This window comes from Eleginops maclovinus, chromosome 23, assembly GCF_036324505.1.
Source record: "Eleginops maclovinus isolate JMC-PN-2008 ecotype Puerto Natales chromosome 23, JC_Emac_rtc_rv5, whole genome shotgun sequence".
Classification (NCBI taxonomy): domain Eukaryota; kingdom Metazoa; phylum Chordata; class Actinopteri; order Perciformes; family Eleginopidae; genus Eleginops; species Eleginops maclovinus.
Window position 1 is genome coordinate 5198729 of NC_086371.1, and position 25247 is coordinate 5223975.

Consider the following 25247-nt stretch of genomic DNA (forward strand, 5'->3'; position numbering starts at 1 on the left):
CAGAAATGTAAAAAGTAAGATGCTCTGTGTCTTATATTCATTGAACCAGTTTGAATACTGAGGGTCAAATGGTTGACTACCTGCATTCTATTGAATTTTTGTGATCCAATTTATGTTGGAATTGTTTTTAGTTTTGCAGTTTATACAAACATAATGGTTTATGATGCGTTAAGGCTGGCAGCCATTTGTTCTCTTGTAGAGCAACTCTTCTCATTACATAATAACTCACCGCCGAGTCAGCATACATGCAGGCAGGATTTACTCCATCCCATTTGTGTCTTTTTTCAGGAAAACCACATTTGATGTGCTGGTGGGACCTTTTCATGTCATTGATACATTGATTTATTTAATTTAAATGATAAACCCTTGCACTTTAATAACTCATATACCCCAAATGAGTGTTCTCTGAGAAGTTGTATTTAAATAGGTAATATTGAAATATGAAAGTTGTAATTTAATTGAAATAAAGTCAGTATTTCGTACAGTCTGCTGTGCAAAGTTCATTTGTAGCTTCTGGATGACGGCACACTGTAATGGTAGAGGAGGTTATCATAATGAAGGTTTTCTTCACATTCATTTGTTATTATAAAGACATTGGAAAATGGTTATATCAGACACCAGTGCGTAGATAACTCTATGGAATTGGTATATTAGCATTTTGTGTTTGAATGCCTGCCAAATAAATGTAGCTTACATTTTGCTTCCTCTTAAATTGTAATATTATTATTTTTAATTTTAATTTTTAATTTATTAAAAACAATGTTGTATTACTATCATGATTATTATTATTATTATTATTATTATTATTATTATTATTATTATTATTATTATTATTATTGTTGTTGTTGTTTATTGCCACACTTTTAATATTATTATCACATTTATAGTTAGAATTGTGTAAAATTATCATTGATTATAATTAATATTGTCTTATTATTATTTTTTATTCCCTGCTAGTGTCATATTAATCAAAAACAATTATTCAAACAATATTCTTCTCTCACTGAAAGTATGTTTCTTACATTCAGTTTTCCTGCAGTGACAGCAGGTGCTGCTGTTACACTGTGATGCTGATGACACAGCTCTGTGTTGCAGCTCCACGTTATTGTGCTGCTGTTCTGTCTGAGCTCTCATGAATAATACAAGCAAGATGGCCTTGACTCCCCTGTCACTGTAGAGCAGCCCCCGATCTGTCACACTCACCTGGATTTGACACACACTCCTGCTACAGGGGAATAAATGCTTGGTTTGTGTATTTTGACATCCACACACTCACACATATTCAGTGTGAGGGAGACAAATACACACTTGCACTTTTTGCAGTGTTGTAAACAAAAGTAATATGCCATCCCTTCCTGCATGTCTACCTATCTCCTGGATAAAAGGCATGACACACACACACACACACACACACACACACACACACACACACACACACACACACACACACACACACACACACACACACACACACACACACACACACACACTAACATCTATTGTTGATGGGAGTCAGTGAGGCTGACCGAGCTTGCTTCTCGCAGAGAGCCAGATGACGTGTCGAGGAACGAACAATAACTACGTCCTGCTGTCTGGTTCATATCTGGGAGACACATGCTGCAGCTTTCTGAAATCCACACAGACAAAATCATAGAGAACGCAGCAGAAATCTGTGCCAGGTTGAGTCTCTGTCTGCAGCTTGACTTGTTAGGTGGGGGTATTGTTTTGGAAATTCAACTAGAATCATCTTCTGGTAAGAAATGATCGATAGAAAGTTTCAATTTCAGAGTAAATGCAGGTGATGTACATATTTAATGAGTTGCATTGTCCTATTGAAGACAGTTAGTGTGGCCGAGCGGTCCTAAACGCAGGATTAAGGCTCCAGTCTTTCAGGAGGTGTGGGTTCAAATCCCACCACTGCAAATATGAAACTAAACAACTTTTGGTAAAAGGAAACCACAGTCATTATGGTTGCTGTCAAGCTTCGTCTTTTTTACATTTTTTTTTTGGTGCATTTTGCTATTAAATGAAGGTAGTGTGGCCGAGCGGTCTAAGGCGCTGGATTTAGCCTACAGGATCTCAGGAGGCGTGGGTTCAAATCCCACCACTGCCATTATAAGAAAATATGTGCTTTAAGGAAACCACACCTACTCTGAAGACAAACCCTCCTATTTTCATAGCAACTGAGTCTTGAGTTAGTTGTGGGTCAGTGGTAAGTATCTGCTAAGATGCTCAACACCAAGATCCTCTTCAAATCAAAAACACACTGTTTTCTATTCCACCTTCTTAATCCAAGGAACATTTATCAAGGTCGATTTTAGTTTTGATGTAAATTGACAATTGTAAAAGAAATTGGACTTTAGGAATTCTTCCCACTGGCTGTAGGGGCTCTTTGATTTGAAAGATTGTGGTTTCTTTTAAGGTTATACTTTATTTACATTTTCAATGATTTGCATTTCCCCATGAAAAACAGGTAGTGTGGCCGAGCGGTCCAAGGCGCTGGATTAAGGCTCCAGTCTCTCAGGAGGCGTGGGTTCAAATCCCACCACTGCCATTATAAGAAAATAAGTGCTTAAAGGGAACCACAACTACTCTGATGACAAACCGTCCTAATTTCCTAGCAACTGAGTCTTGAGTTAGTTGTGGCTCAGTTTGAGGGTCAGTTGTAAGTATCTGCTAAGATGCTCAACCCCAAGATCCTCTTCAAATAAAAAACACACTGTTTTCTATTCTACCGTCTTACCAAGGAGAATATATCAAGGTAGATTTTTGTTTTGATGTAAGTTGACAATTGTAAGAGAAATTGGATTCAAGAACTTCAGGTAAAAGGAAACCTCAGTCATTATGGTTGCTGTCAAGCTTCGTCTTTTGTACATTTTTTTTTGGGTGAATTTTCCTATGTAAAGAAGGTAGTGTGGCCGAGCGGTCTAAGGCGCTGGATTAAGGCTCCAGTCTCTCAGGAGGCGTGGGTTCAAATCCCACCACTGCCATTATAAGAAAATAAGTGCTTAAAGGGAACCACAACTACTCTGACGACAAACCGTCCTAATTTCCTAGCAACTGAGTCTTGAGTTAGTTGTGGCTCAGTTTGAGGGTCAGTGGTAAGTATCTGCTAAGATGCTCAACCCCAAGATCCTCTTCAAATCAAAAACACACAGTTTTCTATTCCACCTTCTTAATCCAAGGAGCATTTATCAAGGTAGATTTTTGTTTTGATGTAAGTTGACAGAGAAATTGGACTTTAGAAATTCTTCCCACTGGCCGTAGGGGCTCTTTGATTTTGGTCATTGTGTTGCTATCAAGTTCATTCTTTTGTACGTTTTCGATCTGTTGCGTTTCCCATGAAAATCAGGTAGTGTGGCCGAGCGGTCCAAGGCGCTGGATTAAGGCTCCAGTCTCTCAGGAGGCGTGGGTTCAAATCCCACCACTGCCATTATGAAACTAAAGAACTTGTGGTAAAAGGAAACCACACTCCCTCTCATTATGGTTGCTATCAAGATCCGTCTTTTGTAAAAAAAAAATGTTGCATTTTCCTGTGAAAAGAAGGTAGTGTGGCCGAGCGGTCCAAGGCGCTGGATTTAGGCTCCAGTCTCTCAGGAGGCGTGGGTTCAAATCCCACCACTGCCATTATAAAAAAAGATAAGTGCTTTAAGGAAACCACACCTACTCTGAAGACAAACCCCTCTACTTTCGTAGGAACTAAGTCTTGAGACAGTAGTAACTCATTTTTAGGGTCAGTGGTAATAATCTGCTAAAACGCTCAACCCCAAGATTCTCTTCAAATAAAAAACACACTGTTTTCTATTCTACCGTCTTACCAAGGAGAATTTATCAACGTAGATTTTTGTTTTGATGTAAGTTGACAATTGTAAGAGAAATTGGAATTTAGAACTTCAGGTAAAAGGAAACCTCAGTCATTATGGTTGCTGTCAAGCTTCGTCTTTTCTACATTTTTTTTTGGGTGCATTTTCCTATGTAAAGAAGGTAGTGTGGCCGAGCGGTCTAAGGCGCTGGATTAAGGCTCCAGTCTCTCAGGAGGCGTGGGTTCAAATCCCACCACTGCCATTATAAGAAAATAAGTGCTTAAAGGGAACCACAACTACTCTGACGACAAACCCTCCTATTTTCCTAGCAACTGAGTCTTGAGTTAGTTGTGGCTCAGTTTGAGGGTCAGTGGTAAGTATCTGCTAAGATGCTCAACCCCAAGATCCTCTTCAAATCAAAAACACACAGTTTTCTATTCCACCTTCTTAATCCAAGGAGCATTTATCAAGGTAGATTTTTGTTTTGATGTAAGTTGACAGAGAAATTGGACTTTAGAAATTCTTCCCACTGGCCGTAGGGGCTCTTTGATTTTGGTCATTGTGTTGCTATCAAGTTCATTCTTTTGTACGTTTTCGATCTGTTGCGTTTCCCATGGTAGTGTGGCCGAGCGGTCCAAGGCGCTGGATTAAGGCTCCAGTCTCTCAGGAGGCGTGGGTTCAAATCCCACCACTGCCATTATGAAACTAAAGAACTTGTGGTAAAAGGAAACCACAGTCCCACTCATTATGGTTGCTATCAAGATCCGTCTTTTGTAAAAAAGAGAAATGTTGCATTTTCCTTTGAAAAGAAGGTAGTGTGGCCGAGCGGTCTAAGGCGCTGGATTTAGGCTCCAGTCTCTCAGGAGGCGTGGGTTCAAATCCCACCACTGCCATTATAAAAAAAGATAAGTGCTTTAAGGAAACCACACCTACTCTGAAGACAAACCCCCCTACTTTCGTAGGAACTAAGTCTTGAGACAGTAGTATCTCAGTTTGAGGGTCAGTGGTAATAATCTGCTAAAATGCTCAACCCCAAGATTCTTTTCAAATCAAAAACACACTGTTTTCTATTCCACCTTCTTAATCCAAGTAACATTTATCAAGGTAGATTTTTGTTTTGATGTAAGTTGACAATTGTAAGACAAATTGGAATTTAAAACTTCAGGTAAAAGGAAACCTCAGTCATTATGGTTGCTGTCAAGCTTCGTGTTTTGTACATTTTTTTTTGGGTGCATTTTCCTATGTAAAGAAGGTAGTGTGGCCGAGCGGTCTAAGGCGCTGGATTAAGGCTCCAGTCTCTCAGGAGGCGTGGGTTCAAATCCCACCACTGCCATTATAAAAAAATGACAAGTGCTTTAAGGAAACCACACCTACCCTGAAGACAAACCCCCTACTAACTAAGCAACTAAGTCTTGAGTTAGGCGTAGCTCAGTTTGAGATTCATTGGTAAGTATCTGCTAAGATGCTCAACCCCAAAATCCTCTTCAAATCAAAAACACACTGTTTTCTATTCCACCTTCTTAATCCAAGGAGCATTTATCAAGGTCGATTTTTGTTTTGATGTAAGTTGACAGAGAAATTGGACTTTAGAAATTCTTCCCACTGGCCGTAGGGGCTCTTTGATTTTGGTCATTGTGTTGCTATCAAGTTCATTCTTTTGTACGTTTTCGATCTGTTGCGTTTCCCATGGTAGTGTGGCCGAGCGGTCCAAGGCGCTGGATTAAGGCTCCAGTCTCTCAGGAGGCGTGGGTTCAAATCCCACCACTGCCATTATGAAACTAAAGAACTTGTGGTAAAAGGAAACCACAGTCCCACTCATTATGGTTGCTATCAAGATCCGTCTTTTGTAAAAAAGAGAAATGTTGCATTTTCCTTTGAAAAGAAGGTAGTGTGGCCGAGCGGTCTAAGGCGCTGGATTTAGGCTCCAGTCTCTCAGGAGGCGTGGGTTCAAATCCCACCACTGCCATTATAAAAAAAGATAAGTGCTTTAAGGAAACCACACCTACTCTGAAGACAAACCCCCTACTTTCGTAGGAACTAAGTCTTGAGACAGTAGTAACTCAGTTTTGAGGGTCAGTGGTAATAATCTGCTAAAATGCTCAACCCCCAGATTCTTTTCAAATCAAAAACACACTGTTTTATATTCCACCTTCTTAATCCAAGTAACATTTATCAAGGTAGATTTTTGTTTTGATGTAAGTTGACAATTGTAAGACAAATTGGAATTTAAAACTTCAGGTAAAAGGAAACCTCAGTCATTATGGTTGCTGTCAAGCTTCGTCTTTTGTACATTTTTTTTTGGGTGCATTTTCCTATGTAAAGAAGGTAGTGTGGCCGAGCGGTCTAAGGCGCTGGATTAAGGCTCCAGTCTCTCAGGAGGCGTGGGTTCAAATCCCACCACTGCCATCATAAGAAAATGACAAGTGCTTAAAGGAAACCACACCTACCCTGAAGACAAACCCCCTACTAACTAAGCAACTAAGTCTTGAGTTAGTCGTAGCTCAGTTTGAGGATTCAGTGGTAAGTATCTGCTAAGATGCTCAACCCCAAAATCCTCTCAAATCAAAACCACACTGTTTTCTATTCCACCTTCTTAATCCAAGGAGCATTTATCAAGGTCGATTTTTGTTTTGATGTAAGTTGACAGAGAAATTGGACTTTAGAAATTCTTCCCACTGGCCGTAGGGGCTCTTTGATTTTGGTCATTGTGTTGCTATCAAGTTCATTCTTTTGTACGTTTTCGATCTGTTGCGTTTCCCATGAAAATCAGGTAGTGTGGCCGAGCGGTCCAAGGCGCTGGATTAAGGCTCCAGTCTCTCAGGAGGCGTGGGTTCAAATCCCACCACTGCCATTATGAAACTAAAGAACTTGTGGTAAAAGGAAACCACACTCCCACTCATTATGGTTGCTATCAAGATCCGTCTTTTGTAAAAAAAAAAATGTTGCATTTTCCTGTGAAAAGAAGGTAGTGTGGCCGAGCGGTCCTAAGGCGCTGGATTTAGGCTCCAGTCTCTCAGGAGGCGTGGGTTCAAATCCCACCACTGCCATTATAAAAAAAGATACGTGCTTTAAGGAAACCACACCTACTCTGAAGACAAACCCCCTTACTTTCGTAGGAACTAAGTCTTGAGACAGTAGTATCTCAGTTTGAGGGTCAGTGGTAATAATCTGCTAAAATGCTCAACCCCAGGATTCTTTCAAATCAAAAACACACTGTTTTCTATTCTACCTTCTTAATCCAAGTAAATTTATCAAGGTAGATTTTTGTTTTGATGTAAGTTGACAATTGTAAGACAAATTGGAATTTAAAACTTCAGGTAAAAGGAAACCTCAGTCATTATGGTTGCTGTCAAGCTTCGTCTTTTCTACATTTTTTTTGGGTGCATTTTGCTATGTAAAGAAGGTAGTGTGGCGAGCGGTCTAAGGCGCTGGATTAAGGCTCCAGTCTCTCAGGAGGCGTGGGTTCAAATCCCACCACTGCCATTATAAAAAATGACAAGTGCTTTAAGGAAACCACACTACCCTGAAGACAAACCCCCTACTAACTAAGCAACTAAGTCTTGAGTTAGGCGTGGCTCAGTTTGAGGTTCAGTGGTAAGTATCTGCTAAGATGCTCAACCCCAAAATCCTCTTCAAATCAAAAACACACTGTTTTCTATTCCACCTTCTTAATCCAAGGAGCATTTATCAAGGTCGATTTTTGTTTTGATGTAAGTTGACAGAGAAATTGGACTTTAGAAATTCTTCCCACTGGCCGTAGGGGCTCTTTGATTTTGGTCATTGTGTTGCTATCAATTTCATTCTTTTGTACGTTTTCGATCTGTTGCGTTTCCCATGAAAATCAGGTAGTGTGGCCGAGCGGTCCAAGGCGCTGGATTAAGGCTCCAGTCTCTCAGGAGGCGTGGGTTCAAATCCCACCACTGCCATTATGAAACTAAAGGCCTTGTGGTAAAAGGAAACCACAGTCCCACTCATTATGGTTGCTATCAAGATCCGTCTTTTGTAAAAAAAAAAAATGTTGCATTTTCTTTGAAAAGAAGTAGTGTGGCCGAGCGTTCTAAGGCGCTGGATTTAGGCTCCAGTCTCTCAGGAGGCGTGGGTTCAAATCCCACCACTGCCATTAAAAAAAAGATAAGTGCTTAAAGGGAACCACAACTACTCTGACGACAAACCATCCTAATTTCCTAGCAACTGAGTCTTGAGTTAGTTGTGGCTCAGTTTGAGGGTCAGTGGTAAGTATCTGCTAAGATGCTCAACCCCAAGATCCTCTTCAAATGTTTTCTATTCCACCTTCTTAATCCAAGGAGCATTTATCAAGGTCGATTTTTGTTTTGATGTAAATTGACAGAGAAATTGGTCTTTAGAAATTCTTCCCACTGGCCGTAGGGGCTCTTTGATTTTGGTCATTGTGTTGCTATCAAGTTCATTCTTTTGTACGTTTTCGATCTGTTGCGTTTCCCATGAAAAACAGGTAGTGTGGCCGAGCGGTCTAAGGCGCTGGATTAAGGCTCCAGTCTCTCAGGAGGCGTGGGTTCAAATCCCACCACTGCCATATGAACTAAAGAACTTGTGGTAAAAGGAAACCACAGTCCCACTCATTATGGTTGCTATCAAGATCCGTATTTTGTAAAAAAAAAAAATGTTGCATTTTCCTGTGAAAAGAAGGTAGTGTGGCCGAGCGGTCTAAGGCGCTGGATTTAGGCTCCAGTCCTCAGGAGGCGTGGGTTCAAATCCCACCACTGCCATTATAAAAAAATGGCAAGTGCTTTAAGGAAACCACACCTACCCTGAAGACAAACCCCCTTACTTTCGTAGGAACTAAGTCTTGAGACAGTAGTATCTCAGTTTGAGGGTCAGTGGTAATAATCTGCTAAAATGCTCAACCCCAAGATTCTTTTCAAATCAAAAACACACTGTTTTCTATTCCACCTTCTTAATCCAAGTAACATTTATCAATGTAGATTTTTGTTTTGATGTAAGTTGACAATTGTAAGACAAATTGGAATTTAGAACTTCAGGTAAAAGGAAACCTCAGTCATTATGGTTGCTGTCAAGCTTGGTCTTTTGTACATTTTTTTTAGGGTGAATTTTCCTGTGTAAAGAAGGTAGTGTGGCCGAGCGGTCCAAGGCGCTGGATTAAGGCTCCAGTCTCTCAGGAGGGTGGGTTCAAATCCCACCACTGCCATTATGAAACTAAAGAACTTGTGGTAAAAGGAAACCACAGTCTTATGGTTGCTATCAAGATCCGTCTTTTGTAAAAAAAATAAATGATGCATTTTTCCTGTGAAAGAAGGTAGTGTGGCCGAGCGGTCTAAGGCGCTGGATTTAGGCTCCAGTCTCTCAGGAGGCGTGGGTTCAAATCCCACCACTGCCATTATAAGAAAATAAGTGCTTAAAGGGAACCACAACTACTCTGACGACAAACCGTCCTAATTTCCTAGCAACTGAGTCTTGAGTTAGTTGTGGCTCAGTTTTGAGGGTCAGTGGTAAGTATCTGCTAAGATGCTCAACCCCAAGATCCTCTTCAAATGTTTTCTATTCCACCTTCTTAATCCAAGGAGCATTTATCAAGGTCGATTTTTGTTTTGATGTAAATTGACAGAGAAATTGGTCTTTAGAAATTCTTCCCACTGGCCGTAGGGGGCTCTTGATATTTTGGTCATGTGTTTGCTATCAAGTTCATTCTTTTTGTACGTTTTCGATCTGTTGCGTTTCCCATGAAAAACAGGTAGTGTGGCCGAGCGGTCTAAGGCGCTGGATTAAGGCTCCAGTCTGTCAGGAGGCGTGGGTTCAAATCCCACCACTGCCATTATAAAAAAATGGCAGTGCTTTAAGGAAACCACACCTACCCTGAAGACAAACCCCCTTACTTTCGTAGGAACTAAGTCTTGGGAGACAGTAGTAATCTCAGTTTGAGGGTCAGTGGTAATAATCTGCTAAAATGCTCAACCCCAAGATTCTTTTCAAATCAAAAACACACTGTTTTCTATTCCACCTTCTTAATCCAAGTAACATTATCAATGTAGATTTTTGTTTTGATGTAAATTGACAATTGTAAGACAAATTGGAATTAGAACTTCAGGTAAAAGGAAACCTCAGTCATTATGGTTGCTGTCAAGCTTGGTCTTTTGTACATTTTTTTTAGGGTGAATTTTCCTGTGTAAAGAAGGTAGTGTGGCCGAGCGGTCCAAGGCGCTGGATTAAGGCTCCAGTCTCTCAGGAGGCGTGGGTTCAAATCCCACCACTGCCATTATAAAAAAAATGACAAGTGCTTTAAGGAAACCACACCTACCCTGAAGACAAACCCCCTACTAACTAAGCAACTAAGTCTTGAGTTAGGCGTGGCTCAGTTTGAGGTTCAGTGGTAAGTATCTGCTAAGATGCTCAACCCCCAAAATCCTCTTCAAATCAAAAAGACACTGTTTTCTATTCCACCTTCTTAATCCAAGGAGCATTTATCAAGGTCGATTGTTGTTTTGATGTAAGTTGACAGAGAAATTGGACTTTAGAAATTCTTCCCACTGGCCGTAGGGGCTCTTTGATTTTGGTCATTGTGTTGCTATCAGTTCATTCTTTTGTACGTTTTCGATCTGTTGCGTTTCCATGAAAATCAGGTAGTGTGGCCGAGCGGTCCAAGGCGCTGGATTAAGGCTCCAGTCTCTCAGGAGGCGTGGGTTCAAATCCCACCACTGCCATTATGAAACTAAAGGACTTGTGGTAAAAGGAAACCACAGTCCCACTCATTATGGTTGCTATCAGATCCGTCTTTTGTAAAAAAAAAAAATGTTGCATTTTCCTTTGAAAGAAGGTAGTGTGGCCGAGCGGTCTAAGGTGCTGGATTTAGGCTCCAGTCTCTCAGGAGGCGTGGGTTCAAATCCCACCACTGCCATTATAAGAAATAAGTGCTTAAAGGGAACCACAACTACTCTGACGACAAACCGTACCTAATTTCCTAGCAACTGAGTCTTGAGTTAGTGTGGCTCAGTTTAAGGTTCAGTGGTAAGAAGCTGCTAAGATTCTCAACCCCAAGATTCTCTTCAAATAAAAAAAGACACTGTTTTCTATTCACCGTTTACCCGGGAATTAAGTAGTTTTTGGAGTGGGGTTAAATTTAAAAAATTTAATTTAGATTTATTAAAAAAAAAAAATATTTTTTAATTTTTTTAAAAAAAAAAAATAAAAAATTCCAAATTAAATCTATTAACTTATTTTGGGGGGGTTTAAATAAAAAAAAAAAAATAAGTGCTTAAAAAAACCACAACTATCTGACGACAAACCCCTAATTTTTCCCGCAACGAGTCTTGAGTAGTTTTGGCTCAGTTTTAGGGTTGTGGTAAGTATCTGCAAGATCTCAACCCCCAAAACCCCCAAATGTTTTCTATTTCCCCCTTTTTATCCAAAGGGGCATTTATCAAGGTCGATTTTTGTTTTTATGTAAAATTGACAGAAAAAAAAATTGGGGTTTAGAAAATTCTTCCACTGGCGGGTAGGGGTCTTTTATTTTGGCATTTGTTTCTTAAGGGTTATTCTTTTTTTTTTTCGTTTTTTTATTTTGCTTTCCCCCTGAAAAAAAGGTGTGTGGCCGAGCGGTCCCAAAGGGGCTGGATTAAGGGTCCGTTTTCAGGAGGCGTGGGTTCAAATCCCACCCCTGCCATTATGAAAAAAAGAACTTGTGTAAAAAAAAACCACAGTCCCCTCATTATGGTTGCTACAAAATTCGTTTTTGTAAAAAAAAAAAATGTTGCATTTTCCCTTTTAAAAAAAGGTAGTGTGGCGAGCGGGGCTAAAGGGCTGGATTTAGGTCCGTCTCTCAGGAGGCTGGGTTCAAAACCCCCACTGCCATTATAAAAAAGAAAGTGTTTAAAGGGAAACCACCCTACTGAAGACAAACCCCCCTACTTTTGTAGGACTAAGTTTGGCTAGTACTATTTGGGGGCAGTGGAAAAATCTGCTAAAAGCTCAACCCCAAGTTCTTTCAAATAAAAAACACTTTTTCTATTCCCCCTTTTTCAAGAAATTTATCAAGTAGTTTTTGTTTTGTGGGAAGTTGACAATTGTAAGAAAATTGGAATTTAAAACTTCGGTAAAAGGAAAACCCCATCTTTATGGTTTCGTCAGCTTGTCTTTTTTTCATTTTTTTTTGGGGTGCTTTTTTCCCATGTAAAAAAGGTAGTGGGCCCAGCGGGCCAAGGGGGATTAAGGCTCCCGTCTTCGGAGGCGTGGGGCAAATCCACCCCTGCCATTATAAAAAAAAAAAAGTGCTTTTTGGAAACCACCCTACCGAAGACAAACCCTCTAACTAAACAACTAAATTTGAGTTAGGGTGGCTCAGTTTGAGGTTTGTGGTAAGTATTGCCTAAGTGCTCAACCCCAAGATCCTCTTTAATGTTTTTTTATTCCACCTTCTTAATTCAAGGAGCATTTTTCAAAGGGCAAAATTTTGTTTTGATGTAATTGGGAAAGGAAATTGGCTTTGAAATTTCTTCCCCCTGGCGTAGGGGTCTTTGATTTTGGTTTGTGTTGCTATCAATTTTTTTCTTTTGACGTTTTCGTCTGTTGCGTTTCCCCTGAAAAAAAGGTGTGGGCGGGGCGGTCCCCAAAGGGTGGATTAAGGCTCCCCTCTTCGGAGGCGTGGGTTTTAAATCCCCCCCTGCCATTATGAAACTAAAGCTTGTGTTTTAAAGGAAACCACAGTTCCCCCTATATGGGTTTCTATCAAAATTCCCCTTTTGTAAAAAAAAAAATGTTGCATTTTTCCCTTTAAAAAAAAGGTGTGTGGCGATTGGTCTAAGGCGCTGGATTTTGGCTCCCCTCTCTGGAGGCGTGGTTTAATCCCCACTGCCATTATAAAAAATAAGTGCTTTAAGGAAACCACACTACCCCCGAAGCAACCCCTCTCTAGAACAAGTCTGAGACGTTTCTCAGTTTGGGTTAGTGGGGAAACTGTAAATTTCAAACCCCAAGATTTTTTCAAATTAAAAAAAAATGTTTTCTATTTTACCTTTTTACCAAAAAATTTATAATGATTTTTGTTTTGATGTAAATTTACAAATTTTAAAAAAATTGGAATTTTTAAAATTCGTAAAAAGGAAACCTCAGTATTATGGTTGCTGTCAAGCTTCGTCTTTTTACATTTTTTTTGGGGGATTTTTCCCATTAAAAAAGGGGTGTGGCCCAGCGGGGGCTAGGGCGGATTAAGGTCCAGTCTCTCGGGGGTGGGTTCAAAAATCCCAAAACCACTGCCCCTTTTAAAAAATAAGTGCTTAAAAAGGAACCAAACTACCTGGACAAACCCCCTAATTTCTGCAACTAGTCTTGATTTGGTGGGTCAGTTTGAGGGTCAGTGGGAGTTCGTAAGATGCCAACCCCAAGATTCTTCAAGTTTTTTATTCCATTCTTAAATTCCCAAAGGGGCATTTACAAGGTCAATTTTTGTTTTGATGTAAGTGACAGAGAAATTGGACTTTAGAAATTCTTCCCACTGGCCGTAGGGGCTCTTTGATTTTGGTCATTGTGTTGCTATCAAGTTCATTCTTTTGTACGTTTTCGATCTGTTGCGTTTCCCATGAAAAACAGGTAGTGTGGCCGAGCGGTCCAAGGCGCTGGATTAAGGCTCCAGTTCTCTCAGAGGCGTGGGTTCAAATCCACCACTGCCATTATGAAAACTAAAGAACTTGTGGTAAAAGGAAACTCAGTCATTATGGTTGCTGTCAAGCTTCGTCTTTCTACATTTTTTTTAGGGTGCATTTTCCTATATAAAGAAGGTAGTGTGGCCGAGCGGTCTAAGGCGCTGGATTAAGGCTCCAGTCTCTCAGGAGGCGTGGGTTTCAAATCCCACCACTGCCATTATAAGGAAATAAGTGCTTAAAGGAAACCACAACTACTCTGACGACAAACCGTCCTAATTTCCTAGCAACTGAGTCTTGAGTTAGTTGTGGCTCAGTTTGGGGTCAGTGGTAAGTATCTGCTAAGATGCTCAACCCCAAGATCCTCTTCAAATGTTTTCTATTCCTCCTTCTTAATCAAGTAACATTTATCAAGGTAGATTTTTGTTTTGATGTAAGTTGACAATTGTAAGAGAAATTGGAATTTAGAACTTCAGGTAAAAGGAAACCTCAGTCATTATGGTTGCTGTCAAGCTTCGTTTTTTGTTCCTTTTTTTTTTGGGTGTGAATTTTCCTATGTAAAGAAGGTAGTGTGGCCGAGCGGTCTAAGGCAATGGATTAAGGCTCCAGTCTCTCAGGAGGCGTGGGTTCAAATCCCACCACTGCCATTATAAGGAAATAAGTGCTTTAAGGAAACAACAACTACTCTGACGACAAACCCTCCTATTTTCCTAGCAACTGAGTCTTGAGTTAGTTGTGGCTCAGTTTGAGGGTCAGTGGTAAGTATCTGCCAAGATCCTCTTCAAATCAAAAACACACTGTTTTCTATTCCACCTTCTTAATCCAAGGAGCATTTATCAAGGTCGATTTTAGTTTTGATGTAAATTGACAATTGTAAAAGAAATTGGACTTTAGAAATTCTTCCCACTGGCTGTAGGGGCTCTTTGATTTGAAACATTATGGTTTCTTTTAAGGTTATTCTTTATTTACATTTTTAATGATTTGCATTTCCCCATGAAAAACAGGTAGTGTGGCCGAGCGGTCCAAGGCGCTGGATTAAGGCTCCAGTCTCTCAGGAGGCGTGGGTTCAAATCCCACCACTGCCATTATGAAACTAAAGAACTTGTGGTGAAAGGAAACCACAGTCCCACTCATTATGGTTGCTATCAAGATCGTTTTTGTAAAAAAAAAAATGTTGCATTTTCCTTTGAAAAGAAGGTAGTGTGGCCGAGCGGTATAAGGCGCTGGATTTAGGCTCCAGTCTCTCAGGAGGCGTGGGTTCAAATCCCACCACTGCCATTATAAAAAAGATAAGTGCTTTAAGGAAACCACACCTACTCTGAAGACAAACCCCCCTACTTTCGTAGGAACTAAGTCTTGAGACAGTAGTAACTCATTTTTAGGGTCAGTGGTAATAATCTGCTAAAATGCTCAACCCCAGGATTCTCTTCAAATAAAAAAGACACTGTTTTCTATTCTACCGTCTTACCAAGGAGAATTTATCAACGTAGATTTTTGTTTTGATGTAAGTTGACAATTGTAAGAGAAATTGGAATTTAGAACTTCAGGTAAAAGGAAACCTCAGTCATTATGGTTGCTGTCAAGCTTCGTCTTTTGTACATTTTTTTGGGATGCATTTTCCTATGTAAAGAAGGTAGTGTGGCCGAGCGGTCTAAGGTGCTGGATTAAGGCTCCAGTCTCTCAGGAGGCGTGGGTTCAAATCCCACCACTGCCATTATAAGAAAATAAGTGCTTAAAGGAACAACAACTACTCTGACGACAAACCGTCCTACTTTCCTAGCAACTGAGTCTTGAGTTAGTTGTGGCTCAGTTTGAGGGTCAGTGGTAGTATCTGCTAAGATGCTCAACCCCAAGATCCTCTTCAAATGTTTTCTATTCCACCTTCTTAATCCAAGTAGCATTTATCAAGGTAGATTTTTGTTTTGATGTAAATTGACAGAGACAATTGGACTTTAGAAATTCTTCCCACTGGCCGTAGGGCTCTTTGATTTTGGTCATTGTGTTGCTATCAAGTTCATTCTTTTGTACGTTTTCGATCTGTTGCGTTTCCCATGAAAATCAGGTAGTGATGGCCGAGCGGTCCAATGCGCTGGATTAAGGCTCCAGTCTCTCAGCAGGCGTGGGTTCAAATCCCACCACTGCCATTATGAAACTAAAGAACTTGTGGTAAAAGGAAACCACAGTCCCACTCATTATGGTTGCTATCAAGATTCGTCTTTTGTAAAAAAAGAAATGTTGCATTTTCCTTTGAAAAGAAGGTAGTGTGGCCCGAGCGGTCTAAGGCGCTGGATTTAGGCTCCAGTCTCTCAGGAGGCGTGGGATCAATCCCACCACTGCCATTATAAAAAAGATAAGTGCTTTAAGGAAACCACACCTACTCTGAAGACATACCCCCTACTTTCGTAGGAACTAAGTCTTGAGACAGTAGTATCTCAGTTTGAGGGTCAGTGGTAATAATCTGCTAAAATGCTCAACCCCAAGATTCTTTTCAAATCAAAAACACACTGTTTTCTATTCCACTTCTTAATCCAAGTAACATTTATCAAGGTAGATTTTTGTTTTGATGTAAGTTGACAATTGTAAGACAAATTGGAATTTAAACTTCTGGTAAAAGGAAACCTCAGTCATTATGGTTGCTGTCAAGCTTCGTCTTTTGTACATTTTTTTTTTGGGTGCATTTTCCTATGTAAAGCAGGTAGTGTGGCCGAGCGGTCTAAGGCGCTGGATTAAGGCTCCAGTCTCTCAGGAGGCGTGGGTTCAAATCCCACCACTGCCATTATAAAAAATGACAAGTGCTTTAAGGAAACCACACCTACCCTGAAGACAAACCCCTACTAACTAAGCAACTAAGTCTTGAGTTAGGCGTGGCTCAGTTTGAGGTTCAGTGGTAAGTATCTGCTAAGATGCTCAACCCCAAGATCCTCTTCAAATGTTTTTCTATTCCACCTTCTTAATTCAAGGAGCATTTATCAAGGTCAATTTTTGTTTTGATGTAAGTTGACAGAGAAATTGGACTTTAGAAATTCTTCCCACTGGCCGTAGGGGCTCTTTGATTTTGGTCATTGTGTTGCTATCAAGTTCATTCTTTTGTACGTTTTCGATCTGTTGCGTTTCCCCTGAAAAACAGGTAGTGTGGCCGAGCGGTCCAAGGCGCTGGATTAAGGCTCCAGTCTCTCAGGAGGCGTGGGTTCAAATCCCACCACTGCCATTATGAAACTAAAGAACTTGTGGTAAAAGGAAAAATCAGTATTTTGGTTTCGTCAAGTTGTCTTTTTTTACATTTTTTTTTGGGTGCTTTTCCCATATAAAAAAAGGTTGTTGGCCCCAGCGGTCTAAGGGCTGGTTAAGGCCCAGTCTTCAGGGGCGTGGGTTCAAATCCCCCACTGCCCTTATAAGGAAAAAAGGTTAAAAGGGAAACCAAATACCCCTGACGACAAACCGTCCTAAATTTCCTGAACTGGTCTTGAGTTGTTGTGGGTCGTTTGGGGTCAGGGTAAAATATCTGTAGAGCTCAACCCAAGTCCTTTCAAATGTTTTCTATTCCTCCTTCTTAATCCAAGTAACATTTTTAAAGGGGATTTTTTTTTTGAGTAAGTTTGACAAATTGTAAGAGAATTGGAATTTTGAACTTTGGTAAAAGGAAATCAGTCATTATGGTTGTGTCAAATTCGTTTTTTGTTCCTTTTTTTTTTGGGGTGAATTTTCCTTGTAAAAAAGGTGTGTGGCGGGGTTTTAAAGGGAATGGATTAAGGCCCAGTTCTCGGAGGGTGGGGTTTAAATCCCCCACTGCCCCTTATGGGAAATAAAGTGTTTAAAAGGGAAACAAAAAAACTTCGACGGAAAAAAAAGTTCCATTTTCTGAAAGAGTTTGGTTAGTTGTGGGGTCGTTTAGGGTCAGTGAGTATCTCCCAAGATTCTTCAAAAAAAAAATTTTTTTTTTTTCCACCTTTTTTAAGGAGATTTATAATATTTTTTGGGAATTGGACATTTGAAAAGAAATTGGGGGTTTTTAGAAATCTTCCCCCCCGGTTAGGGGCCTTTGATTTTGAAAAAACCCTTATGGTTTTTTTAAAGTATTTTTATTTTACTTTTTAATGATTTGTTTTCCCCCTAAAAACGGGAGTTCGAGCGGTTTCCCAAATCTGGATTAAGGCTGTTTCGGAGGCGTGGGTTCAAATCCCAAAAAAAACTGCCTTTTTTTAAATAAAGAATTTGGTTTTAAAGGAAACACATCCCCCATTAGGGTTTCTATAAATTCGTCTTTTGTTAAAAAAAAAAAATGAACTTTTTCCTTTAAAAAAGGTTTTGGCCCACTTAAGGGGGAAGGTCCTTCCAGGAGGCCCGGGGCAAATCCCCCCACTGCCCTTATAAGGAAATAAGGTTTAAGGAAAAACAAAATACTCGACGACAAACCCTCCTATTTTTCCCGAATGGGGGAGTTTTTTGGCCATTTAGGGGTTTCCCGTGGTAAGTTTGCCAAGATTTTCTTCAAAAAAAAACACCGTTTTCTATTCCACCCCTTTAACCCAAAATTTAAAAGGCGAAGTTTTGAGAAAAAAAAATTGTAAAAAAATTGATTTTAGAAAATTTTTCCCCACTGCTTAGGGGCTCTTTGATTTTGAAACTTTTGCACAGGAAAAACCATTTGCATAAATGGTTTTTGATTCAAAGAAGAATCTGAGTTTTACTCAGTTACCCTTTAAGTAAAGAAAACTATTTTGAATTCTTAATATCTAGTTAACTTAAACTCAGTCAGTTTCAGTAATTTAGCTAGTATCTCAGTTGAGCTCTTATAAGTGTTCTAGTATTAGTTTGTTATCCAGTTAGTTTGCAGTTATTTGGTATAACTAGTTCTTTAATTTTCCATCTTAATTATTAATCAACTTAGGCCTATTTTAGTTAATTAAATCAGAAGCATTTGGTATTACCCTCTATCAGTAGGTTATTACAACCAAGAAACATAGGGCATCTTACTAAGCCCACAAGAGAAAGTTAACACCAGTAAATGCAGTATCAATCAACCTTACAGTTAAACACATTCACAGTATGCACATAAACATCAACACAAAATGGTTAACTGTATCAATGTCCATTAAATCAATTCCTTAGTGCTAAACAGTCCTTTAGCGAGAGAAAGGGAGAAAGTTCCCTTTCACACAGCAGCGCGGAGCAGTCCACGCACTGCTCACGTGATCCAGAGGGGAGAAGTATGGCGGCTACTACTGGCACAGTCTTACCGCAGTTGGTGATTGATTCTCGGCAGGGAAAGGAAGGGAAAGGCTGAAGCACCCGGCCCCTCACTACGATGTCCGCTCTCCTCGAATAGGAGAAAAGATGTTTCTTTCGACGTACAAACACAGTTCAACGTTGCTCCTTCCTCGGGTGGCTCGCCATCCAATGTCGTTGACCACGCGCTGGATGCGTGATCTTCAAAAGCAAACTGTATCTCCGCGAATCTCCTCAGTAACTCAAAAACTAAAACGCTAAACAAAACCACAGTCTATCGACATAGACAGAAGGGTAAACAAAACACTCACAGCAAGAAAATAAATCGTCAAATACACTTAGATTTCTTAGCTCTAATATCTTCTTACTGGAGCTACTCTCAAGCGTGACTTCACCTGTTCTTGCTTCCTCGATTCTCCCGAGAATCTTCTGGAAGAGAATGACTATCAGCACTGTAATTAGCTGATAGATATGACCTTTCAACTTCAACCAATGATAAAATAAATTACCAAACCCATGAAATAATGTTTTTAATCCTATTTATCTGTTTAAGATGTTTTTAATATCAATAAAGTAAATTATTTGAAATGATGAAATTCTGTTTGATATTTATTCTTATTTATTAACTATTTAATAACCATGTCTATTTTCACCTGGGTTACAACTGCCATTATAAAAAAAGATAAGTGCTTTAAGGAAACCACACCTACTCTGAAGACAAACCCCCCTACTTTCGTAGGAACTAAGTCTTGAGACAGTAGTAACTCATTTTTAGGGTCAGTGGTAATAATCTGCTAAAATGCTCAACCCCAGGATTCTCTTCAAATAAAAAACACACTGTTTTCTATTCTACCGTCTTACCAAGGAGAATTTATCAACGTAGATTTTTGTTTTGATGTAAGTTGACAATTGTAAGAGAAATTGGAATTTAGAACTTCAGGTAAAAGGAAACCTCGGTCATTATGGTTGCTGTCAAGCTTCGTCTTTTCTACATTTTTTTTTGGGTGCATTTTCCTATGTAAAGAAGGTAGCGTGGCCGAGCGGTCTAAGGCGCTGGATTAAGGCTCCAGTCTCTCAGGAGGCGTGGGTTCAAATCCCACCACTGCCATTATAAGGAAATAAGTGCTTTAAGGAAACAACAACTACTCTGACGACAAACCGTCCTATTTTCCTAGCAACTGAGTCTTGAGTTAGTTGTGGCTCAGTTTGAGGGTCAGTGGTAAGTATCTGCCAAGATCCTCTTCAAATCAAAAACACACTGTTTTCTATTCCACCTTCTTACTCCAAGGAGCATTTATCAAGGTCGATTTTAGTTTTGATGTAAATTGACAATTGTAAAAGAAATTGGACTTTAGAAATTCTTCCCACTGGCTGTAGGGGCTCTTTGATTTGAAACATTATGGTTTCTTTTAAGGTTATTCTTTATTTACATTTTTAATGAATTGCATTTCCCCATGAAAAACAGGTAGTGTGGCCGAGCGGTCCAAGGCGCTGGATTAAGGCTCCAGTCTCTCAGGAGGCGTGGGTTCAAATCCCACCACTGCCATTATGAAACTAAAGAACTTGTGGTAAAAGGAAACCACAGTCCCACTCATTATGGTTGCTATCAAGATTCGTCTTTTGTAAAAAAAAGAAATGTTGCATTTTCCTTTGAAAAGAAGGTAGTGTGGCCGAGCGGTCTAAGGCGCTGGATTTAGGCTCCAGTCTCTCAGGAGGCGTGGGTTCAAATCCCACCACTGCCATTATAAAAAAAGATAAGTGCTTTAAGGAAACCACACCTACTCTGAAGACAAACCCCCCTACTTTCGTAGGAACTAAGTCTTGAGACAGTAGTAACTCATTTTTAGGGTCAGTGGTAATAATCTGCTAAAATGCTCAACCCCAGGATTCTCTTCAAATAAAAAACACACTGTTTTCTATTCTACCGTCTTACCAAGGAGAATTTATCAACGTAGATTTTTGTTTTGATGTAAGTTGACAATTGTAAGAGAAATTGGAATTTAGAACTTCAGGTAAAAGGAAACCTCAGTCATTATGGTTGCTGTCAAGCTTCGTCTTTTCTACATTTTTTTTGGGTGCATTTTCCTATGTAAAGAAGGTAGTGTGGCCGAGCGGTCTAAGGCGCTGGATTAAGGCTCCAGTCTCTCAGGAGGCGTGGGTTCAAATCCCACCACTGCCATTATAAGGAAATAAGTGCTTTAAGGAAACAACAACTACTCTGACGACAAACCCTCCTATTTTCCTAGCAACTGAGTCTTGAGTTAGTTGTGGCTCAGTTTGAGGGTCAGTGGTAAGTATCTGCCAAGATCCTCTTCAAATCAAAAACACACTGTTTTCTATTCCACCTTCTTACTCCAAGGAGCATTTATCAAGGTCGATTTTAGTTTTGATGTAAATTGACAATTGTAAAAGAAATTGGACTTTAGAAATTCTTCCCACTGGCTGTAGGGGCTCTTTGATTTGAAACATTATGGTTTCTTTTAAGGTTATTCTTTATTTACATTTTTAATGATTTGCATTTCCCCATGAAAAACAGGTAGTGTGGCCGAGCGGTCCAAGGCGCTGGATTAAGGCTCCAGTCTCTCAGGAGGCGTGGGTTCAAATCCCACCACTGCCATTATGAAACTAAAGAACTTGTGGTAAAAGGAAACCACAGTCCCACTCATTATGGTTGCTATCAAGATTCGTCTTTTGTAAAAAAAAGAAATGTTGCATTTTCCTTTGAAAAGAAGGTAGTGTGGCCGAGCGGTCTAAGGCGCTGGATTTAGGCTCCAGTCTCTCAGGAGGCGTGGGTTCAAATCCCACCACTGCCATTATAAAAAAAGATAAGTGCTTTAAGGAAACCACACCTACTCTGAAGACAAACCCCCCTACTTTCGTAGGAACTAAGTCTTGAGACAGTAGTAACTCATTTTTAGGGTCAGTGGTAATAATCTGCTAAAATGCTCAACCCCAGGATTCTCTTCAAATAAAAAACACACTGTTTTCTATTCTACCGTCTTACCAAGGAGAATTTATCAACGTAGATTTTTGTTTTGATGTAAGTTGACAATTGTAAGAGAAATTGGAATTTAGAACTTCAGGTAAAAGGAAACCTCAGTCATTATGGTTGCTGTCAAGCTTCGTCTTTTGTACATTTTTTTTGGGTGCATTTTCCTATGTAAAGAAGGTAGTGTGGCCGAGCGGTCTAAGGCGCTGGATTAAGGCTCCAGTCTCTCAGGAGGCGTGGGTTCAAATCCCACCACTGCCATTATAAGGAAATAAGTGCTTTAAGGAAACAACAACTACTCTGACGACAAACCCTCCTACTTTCCTAGCAACTGAGTCTTGAGTTAGTTGTGGCTCAGTTTGAGGGTCAGTGGTAAGTATCTGCTAAGATGCTCAACCCCAAGATCCTCTTCAAATGTTTTCTATTCCTCCTTCTTAATCCAAGTAACATTTATCAAGGTAGATTTTTGTTTTGATGTAAGTTGACAATTGTAAGACAAATTGGAATTTAAAACTTCAGGTAAAAGGAAACCTCAGTCATTATGGTTGCTGTCAAGCTTCGTCTTTTGTACATTTCTTTTTGGGTGCATTTTCCTATGTAAAGAAGGTAGTGTGGCCGAGCGGTCTAAGGCAATGGATTAAGGCTCCAGTCTCTCAGGAGGCGTGGGTTCAAATCCCACCACTGCCATTATAAAAAAATGACAAGTGCTTTAAGGAAACCACACCTACCCTGAAGACAAACCCCCTACTAACTAAGCAACTAAGTCTTGAGTTAGGCGTGGCTCAGTTTGAGGTTCAGTGGTAAGTATCTGCTAAGATGCTCAACCCCAAAATCCTCTTCAAATCAAAAACACACTGTTTTCTATTCCACCTTCTTAATTCAAGGAGCATTTATCAAGGTCGATTTTTGTTTTGATGTAAATTGACAGAGAAATTGGACTTTAGAAATTCTTCCCACTGGCCGTAGGGGCTCTTTGATTTTGGTCATTGTGTTGCTATCAAGTTCATTCTTTTGTACGTTTTCGATCTGTTGCGTTTCCCATGAAAAACAGGTAGTGTGGCCGAGCGGTCCAAGGCGCTGGATTAAGGCTCCAGTCTCTCAGGAGGCGTGGGTTCAAATCCCACCACTGCCATTATGAAACTAAAGAACTTGTGGTAAAAGGAAACCTCAGTCATTATGGTTGCTATCAAGATTCGTCTTTTGTAAAAAAAATTTAGGGTGCATTTTCCTTTGAAAAGAAGGTAGTGTGGCCGAGCGGTCTAAGGCGCTGGATTAAGGCTCCAGTCTCTCAGGAGGCGTGGGTTCAAATCCCACCACTGCCATTATAAGGAAATAAGTGCTTTAAGGAAACAACAACTACTCTGACGACAAACCCTCCTATTTTCCTAGCAACTGAGTCTTGAGTTAGTTGTGGCTCAGTTTGAGGGTCAGTGGTAAGTATCTGCCAAGATCCTCTTCAAATCAAAAACACACTGTTTTCTATTCCACCTTCTTACTCCAAGGAGCATTTATCAAGGTCGATTTTAGTTTTGATGTAAATTGACAATTGTAAAAGAAATTGGACTTTAGAAATTCTTCCCACTGGCTGTAGGGGCTCTTTGATTTGAAACATTATGGTTTCTTTTAAGGTTATTCTTTATTTACATTTTTAATGATTTGCATTTCCCCATGAAAAACAGGTAGTGTGGCCGAGCGGTCCAAGGCGCTGGATTAAGGCTCCAGTCTCTCAGGAGGCGTGGGTTCAAATCCCACCACTGCCATTATGAAACTAAAGAACTTGTGGTAAAAGGAAACCACAGTCCCACTCATTATGGTTGCTATCAAGATCCGTCTTTTGTAAAAAAAAAAATGTTGCATTTTCCTTTGAAAAGAAGGTAGTGTGGCCGAGCGGTCTAAGGCGCTGGATTTAGGCTCCAGTCTCTCAGGAGGCGTGGGTTCAAATCCCACCACTGCCATTATAAAAAAATGGCAAGTGCTTTAAGGAAACCACACCTACTCTGAAGACAAACCCCCTAGAATCGTAGGAACTAAGTCTTGAGTTAGGCGTAGCTCATTTTGAGGTTCAGTGGTAATAAGCTGCTAAGATTCTCAACCCCAGGATTCTCTTCAAATAAAAAAGACACTGTTTTCTATTCTACCGTCTTACCAAGGAGAATTTATCAAGGTAGATTTTTGTTTTGATGTAAGTTGACAATTGTAAGAGAAATTGGAATTTAGAACTTCAGGTAAAAGGAAACCTCAGTCATTATGGTTGCTGTCAAGCTTCGTCTTTTGTACATTTTTTTTGGGTGCATTTTCCTATGTAAAGAAGGTAGTGTGGCCGAGAGGTCTAAGGCGCTGGATTAAGGCTCCAGTCTCTCAGGAGGCGTGGGTTCAAATCCCACCACTGCCATTATAAGGAAAGAAGTGCTTTAAGGAAACAACATCTACTCTGACGACAAACCCTCCTACTTTCCTAGCAACTGAGTCTTGAGTTAGTTGTGGCTCAGTTTGAGGGTCAGTGGTAAGTATCTGCTAAGATGCTCAACCCCAAGATCCTCTTCAAATGTTTTCTATTCCTCCTTCTTAATCCAAGTAACATTTATCAAGGTAGATTTTTGTTTTGATGTAAGTTGACAATTGTAAGACAAATTGGAATTTAAAACTTCAGGTAAAAGGAAACCTCAGTCATTATGGTTGCTGTCAAGCTTCGTCTTTTGTACATTTCTTTTTGGGTGCATTTTCCTATGTAAAGAAGGTAGTGTGGCCGAGCGGTCTAAGGCAATGGATTAAGGCTCCAGTCTCTCAGGAGGCGTGGGTTCAAATCCCACCACTGCCATTATAAAAAAATGACAAGTGCTTTAAGGAAACCACACCTACCCTGAAGACAAACCCCCTACTAACTAAGCAACTAAGTCTTGAGTTAGGCGTGGCTCAGTTTGAGGTTCAGTGGTAAGTATCTGCTAAGATGCTCAACCCCAAAATCCTCTTCAAATCAAAAACACACTGTTTTCTATTCCACCTTCTTAATTCAAGGAGCATTTATCAAGGTCGATTTTTGTTTTGATGTAAATTGACAGAGAAATTGGACTTTAGAAATTCTTCCCACTGGCCGTAGGGGCTCTTTGATTTTGGTCATTGTGTTGCTATCAAGTTCATTCTTTTGTACGTTTTCGATCTGTTGCGTTTCCCATGAAAAACAGGTAGTGTGGCCGAGCGGTCCAAGGCGCTGGATTAAGGCTCCAGTCTCTCAGGAGGCGTGGGTTCAAATCCCACCACTGCCATTATGAAACTAAAGAACTTGTGGTAAAAGGAAACCTCAGTCATTATGGTTGCTGTCAAGCTTCGTCTTTTCTACATTTTTTTTAGGGTGCATTTTCCTATATAAAGAAGGTAGTGTGGCCGAGCGGTCTAAGGCGCTGGATTAAGGCTCCAGTCTCTCAGGAGGCGTGGGTTCAAATCCCACCACTGCCATTATAAGGAAATAAGTGCTTTAAGGAAACAACAACTACTCTGACGACAAACCCTCCTATTTTCCTAGCAACTGAGTCTTGAGTTAGTTGTGGCTCAGTTTGAGGGTCAGTGGTAAGTATCTGCCAAGATCCTCTTCAAATCAAAAACACA

The 25247-nt window shown here is 40.1% G+C and overlaps 49 non-coding genes across 49 annotated transcripts; all 49 read left to right on the forward strand.

Annotated features, from left to right (window-relative positions):
• The first annotated feature begins 2031 nt into the window (after positions 1-2031).
• On the forward strand, positions 2032-2113 carry trnal-uag (transfer RNA leucine (anticodon UAG)). The gene is given in 2 exon segments: positions 2032-2069; positions 2079-2113. It is a non-coding gene; the product is annotated as a tRNA-Leu (tRNA).
• Positions 2114-2472: 359 nt separating this feature from the next.
• On the forward strand, positions 2473-2554 carry trnal-aag (transfer RNA leucine (anticodon AAG)). Its single transcript has one exon. It is a non-coding gene; the product is annotated as a tRNA-Leu (tRNA).
• A 354-nt stretch (positions 2555-2908) lies between these two features.
• On the forward strand, positions 2909-2990 carry trnal-aag (transfer RNA leucine (anticodon AAG)). Its single transcript has one exon. It is a non-coding gene; the product is annotated as a tRNA-Leu (tRNA).
• Positions 2991-3351: 361 nt separating this feature from the next.
• On the forward strand, positions 3352-3433 carry trnal-aag (transfer RNA leucine (anticodon AAG)). Its single transcript has one exon. It is a non-coding gene; the product is annotated as a tRNA-Leu (tRNA).
• Positions 3434-3545: 112 nt separating this feature from the next.
• trnal-uag (transfer RNA leucine (anticodon UAG)) lies at positions 3546-3627 on the forward strand. The gene has a single exon. It is a non-coding gene; the product is annotated as a tRNA-Leu (tRNA).
• A 356-nt stretch (positions 3628-3983) lies between these two features.
• On the forward strand, positions 3984-4065 carry trnal-aag (transfer RNA leucine (anticodon AAG)). Its single transcript has one exon. It is a non-coding gene; the product is annotated as a tRNA-Leu (tRNA).
• A 353-nt stretch (positions 4066-4418) lies between these two features.
• Positions 4419-4500, forward strand: trnal-aag (transfer RNA leucine (anticodon AAG)). Its single transcript has one exon. It is a non-coding gene; the product is annotated as a tRNA-Leu (tRNA).
• Positions 4501-4614: 114 nt separating this feature from the next.
• On the forward strand, positions 4615-4696 carry trnal-uag (transfer RNA leucine (anticodon UAG)). Its single transcript has one exon. It is a non-coding gene; the product is annotated as a tRNA-Leu (tRNA).
• A 358-nt stretch (positions 4697-5054) lies between these two features.
• Positions 5055-5136, forward strand: trnal-aag (transfer RNA leucine (anticodon AAG)). Its single transcript has one exon. It is a non-coding gene; the product is annotated as a tRNA-Leu (tRNA).
• Positions 5137-5491: 355 nt separating this feature from the next.
• trnal-aag (transfer RNA leucine (anticodon AAG)) lies at positions 5492-5573 on the forward strand. The gene has a single exon. It is a non-coding gene; the product is annotated as a tRNA-Leu (tRNA).
• A 114-nt stretch (positions 5574-5687) lies between these two features.
• On the forward strand, positions 5688-5769 carry trnal-uag (transfer RNA leucine (anticodon UAG)). Its single transcript has one exon. It is a non-coding gene; the product is annotated as a tRNA-Leu (tRNA).
• Positions 5770-6127: 358 nt separating this feature from the next.
• Positions 6128-6209, forward strand: trnal-aag (transfer RNA leucine (anticodon AAG)). The gene has a single exon. It is a non-coding gene; the product is annotated as a tRNA-Leu (tRNA).
• A 363-nt stretch (positions 6210-6572) lies between these two features.
• Positions 6573-6654, forward strand: trnal-aag (transfer RNA leucine (anticodon AAG)). The gene has a single exon. It is a non-coding gene; the product is annotated as a tRNA-Leu (tRNA).
• Positions 6655-6767: 113 nt separating this feature from the next.
• trnal-uag (transfer RNA leucine (anticodon UAG)) lies at positions 6768-6850 on the forward strand. The gene has a single exon. It is a non-coding gene; the product is annotated as a tRNA-Leu (tRNA).
• A 355-nt stretch (positions 6851-7205) lies between these two features.
• On the forward strand, positions 7206-7286 carry trnal-aag (transfer RNA leucine (anticodon AAG)). The gene has a single exon. It is a non-coding gene; the product is annotated as a tRNA-Leu (tRNA).
• Positions 7287-7647: 361 nt separating this feature from the next.
• trnal-aag (transfer RNA leucine (anticodon AAG)) lies at positions 7648-7729 on the forward strand. Its single transcript has one exon. It is a non-coding gene; the product is annotated as a tRNA-Leu (tRNA).
• Positions 7730-7841: 112 nt separating this feature from the next.
• On the forward strand, positions 7842-7923 carry trnal-uag (transfer RNA leucine (anticodon UAG)). Its single transcript has one exon. It is a non-coding gene; the product is annotated as a tRNA-Leu (tRNA).
• Positions 7924-8273: 350 nt separating this feature from the next.
• trnal-aag (transfer RNA leucine (anticodon AAG)) lies at positions 8274-8355 on the forward strand. The gene has a single exon. It is a non-coding gene; the product is annotated as a tRNA-Leu (tRNA).
• A 112-nt stretch (positions 8356-8467) lies between these two features.
• trnal-uag (transfer RNA leucine (anticodon UAG)) lies at positions 8468-8548 on the forward strand. The gene has a single exon. It is a non-coding gene; the product is annotated as a tRNA-Leu (tRNA).
• Positions 8549-8907: 359 nt separating this feature from the next.
• Positions 8908-8988, forward strand: trnal-aag (transfer RNA leucine (anticodon AAG)). The gene has a single exon. It is a non-coding gene; the product is annotated as a tRNA-Leu (tRNA).
• A 107-nt stretch (positions 8989-9095) lies between these two features.
• On the forward strand, positions 9096-9177 carry trnal-uag (transfer RNA leucine (anticodon UAG)). Its single transcript has one exon. It is a non-coding gene; the product is annotated as a tRNA-Leu (tRNA).
• A 353-nt stretch (positions 9178-9530) lies between these two features.
• trnal-aag (transfer RNA leucine (anticodon AAG)) lies at positions 9531-9612 on the forward strand. Its single transcript has one exon. It is a non-coding gene; the product is annotated as a tRNA-Leu (tRNA).
• A 359-nt stretch (positions 9613-9971) lies between these two features.
• Positions 9972-10053, forward strand: trnal-aag (transfer RNA leucine (anticodon AAG)). The gene has a single exon. It is a non-coding gene; the product is annotated as a tRNA-Leu (tRNA).
• A 363-nt stretch (positions 10054-10416) lies between these two features.
• Positions 10417-10498, forward strand: trnal-aag (transfer RNA leucine (anticodon AAG)). The gene has a single exon. It is a non-coding gene; the product is annotated as a tRNA-Leu (tRNA).
• A 112-nt stretch (positions 10499-10610) lies between these two features.
• Positions 10611-10692, forward strand: trnal-uag (transfer RNA leucine (anticodon UAG)). Its single transcript has one exon. It is a non-coding gene; the product is annotated as a tRNA-Leu (tRNA).
• Positions 10693-13378: 2686 nt separating this feature from the next.
• Positions 13379-13459, forward strand: trnal-aag (transfer RNA leucine (anticodon AAG)). Its single transcript has one exon. It is a non-coding gene; the product is annotated as a tRNA-Leu (tRNA).
• A 107-nt stretch (positions 13460-13566) lies between these two features.
• trnal-aag (transfer RNA leucine (anticodon AAG)) lies at positions 13567-13649 on the forward strand. Its single transcript has one exon. It is a non-coding gene; the product is annotated as a tRNA-Leu (tRNA).
• A 345-nt stretch (positions 13650-13994) lies between these two features.
• trnal-aag (transfer RNA leucine (anticodon AAG)) lies at positions 13995-14076 on the forward strand. Its single transcript has one exon. It is a non-coding gene; the product is annotated as a tRNA-Leu (tRNA).
• A 356-nt stretch (positions 14077-14432) lies between these two features.
• trnal-aag (transfer RNA leucine (anticodon AAG)) lies at positions 14433-14514 on the forward strand. The gene has a single exon. It is a non-coding gene; the product is annotated as a tRNA-Leu (tRNA).
• A 111-nt stretch (positions 14515-14625) lies between these two features.
• On the forward strand, positions 14626-14707 carry trnal-uag (transfer RNA leucine (anticodon UAG)). The gene has a single exon. It is a non-coding gene; the product is annotated as a tRNA-Leu (tRNA).
• Positions 14708-15061: 354 nt separating this feature from the next.
• trnal-aag (transfer RNA leucine (anticodon AAG)) lies at positions 15062-15143 on the forward strand. Its single transcript has one exon. It is a non-coding gene; the product is annotated as a tRNA-Leu (tRNA).
• Positions 15144-16123: 980 nt separating this feature from the next.
• Positions 16124-16205, forward strand: trnal-aag (transfer RNA leucine (anticodon AAG)). Its single transcript has one exon. It is a non-coding gene; the product is annotated as a tRNA-Leu (tRNA).
• Positions 16206-16555: 350 nt separating this feature from the next.
• trnal-aag (transfer RNA leucine (anticodon AAG)) lies at positions 16556-16637 on the forward strand. The gene has a single exon. It is a non-coding gene; the product is annotated as a tRNA-Leu (tRNA).
• A 3044-nt stretch (positions 16638-19681) lies between these two features.
• trnal-aag (transfer RNA leucine (anticodon AAG)) lies at positions 19682-19763 on the forward strand. The gene has a single exon. It is a non-coding gene; the product is annotated as a tRNA-Leu (tRNA).
• Positions 19764-20119: 356 nt separating this feature from the next.
• On the forward strand, positions 20120-20201 carry trnal-aag (transfer RNA leucine (anticodon AAG)). The gene has a single exon. It is a non-coding gene; the product is annotated as a tRNA-Leu (tRNA).
• Positions 20202-20315: 114 nt separating this feature from the next.
• Positions 20316-20397, forward strand: trnal-uag (transfer RNA leucine (anticodon UAG)). The gene has a single exon. It is a non-coding gene; the product is annotated as a tRNA-Leu (tRNA).
• Positions 20398-20752: 355 nt separating this feature from the next.
• trnal-aag (transfer RNA leucine (anticodon AAG)) lies at positions 20753-20834 on the forward strand. The gene has a single exon. It is a non-coding gene; the product is annotated as a tRNA-Leu (tRNA).
• A 356-nt stretch (positions 20835-21190) lies between these two features.
• trnal-aag (transfer RNA leucine (anticodon AAG)) lies at positions 21191-21272 on the forward strand. The gene has a single exon. It is a non-coding gene; the product is annotated as a tRNA-Leu (tRNA).
• A 114-nt stretch (positions 21273-21386) lies between these two features.
• trnal-uag (transfer RNA leucine (anticodon UAG)) lies at positions 21387-21468 on the forward strand. Its single transcript has one exon. It is a non-coding gene; the product is annotated as a tRNA-Leu (tRNA).
• Positions 21469-21823: 355 nt separating this feature from the next.
• On the forward strand, positions 21824-21905 carry trnal-aag (transfer RNA leucine (anticodon AAG)). The gene has a single exon. It is a non-coding gene; the product is annotated as a tRNA-Leu (tRNA).
• Positions 21906-22249: 344 nt separating this feature from the next.
• Positions 22250-22331, forward strand: trnal-aag (transfer RNA leucine (anticodon AAG)). The gene has a single exon. It is a non-coding gene; the product is annotated as a tRNA-Leu (tRNA).
• A 363-nt stretch (positions 22332-22694) lies between these two features.
• trnal-aag (transfer RNA leucine (anticodon AAG)) lies at positions 22695-22776 on the forward strand. Its single transcript has one exon. It is a non-coding gene; the product is annotated as a tRNA-Leu (tRNA).
• Positions 22777-22884: 108 nt separating this feature from the next.
• trnal-aag (transfer RNA leucine (anticodon AAG)) lies at positions 22885-22966 on the forward strand. Its single transcript has one exon. It is a non-coding gene; the product is annotated as a tRNA-Leu (tRNA).
• A 356-nt stretch (positions 22967-23322) lies between these two features.
• On the forward strand, positions 23323-23404 carry trnal-aag (transfer RNA leucine (anticodon AAG)). The gene has a single exon. It is a non-coding gene; the product is annotated as a tRNA-Leu (tRNA).
• Positions 23405-23517: 113 nt separating this feature from the next.
• On the forward strand, positions 23518-23599 carry trnal-uag (transfer RNA leucine (anticodon UAG)). Its single transcript has one exon. It is a non-coding gene; the product is annotated as a tRNA-Leu (tRNA).
• A 355-nt stretch (positions 23600-23954) lies between these two features.
• trnal-aag (transfer RNA leucine (anticodon AAG)) lies at positions 23955-24036 on the forward strand. The gene has a single exon. It is a non-coding gene; the product is annotated as a tRNA-Leu (tRNA).
• A 344-nt stretch (positions 24037-24380) lies between these two features.
• Positions 24381-24462, forward strand: trnal-aag (transfer RNA leucine (anticodon AAG)). The gene has a single exon. It is a non-coding gene; the product is annotated as a tRNA-Leu (tRNA).
• A 363-nt stretch (positions 24463-24825) lies between these two features.
• Positions 24826-24907, forward strand: trnal-aag (transfer RNA leucine (anticodon AAG)). Its single transcript has one exon. It is a non-coding gene; the product is annotated as a tRNA-Leu (tRNA).
• A 108-nt stretch (positions 24908-25015) lies between these two features.
• trnal-aag (transfer RNA leucine (anticodon AAG)) lies at positions 25016-25097 on the forward strand. Its single transcript has one exon. It is a non-coding gene; the product is annotated as a tRNA-Leu (tRNA).
• Positions 25098-25247: the final 150 nt, after the last annotated feature.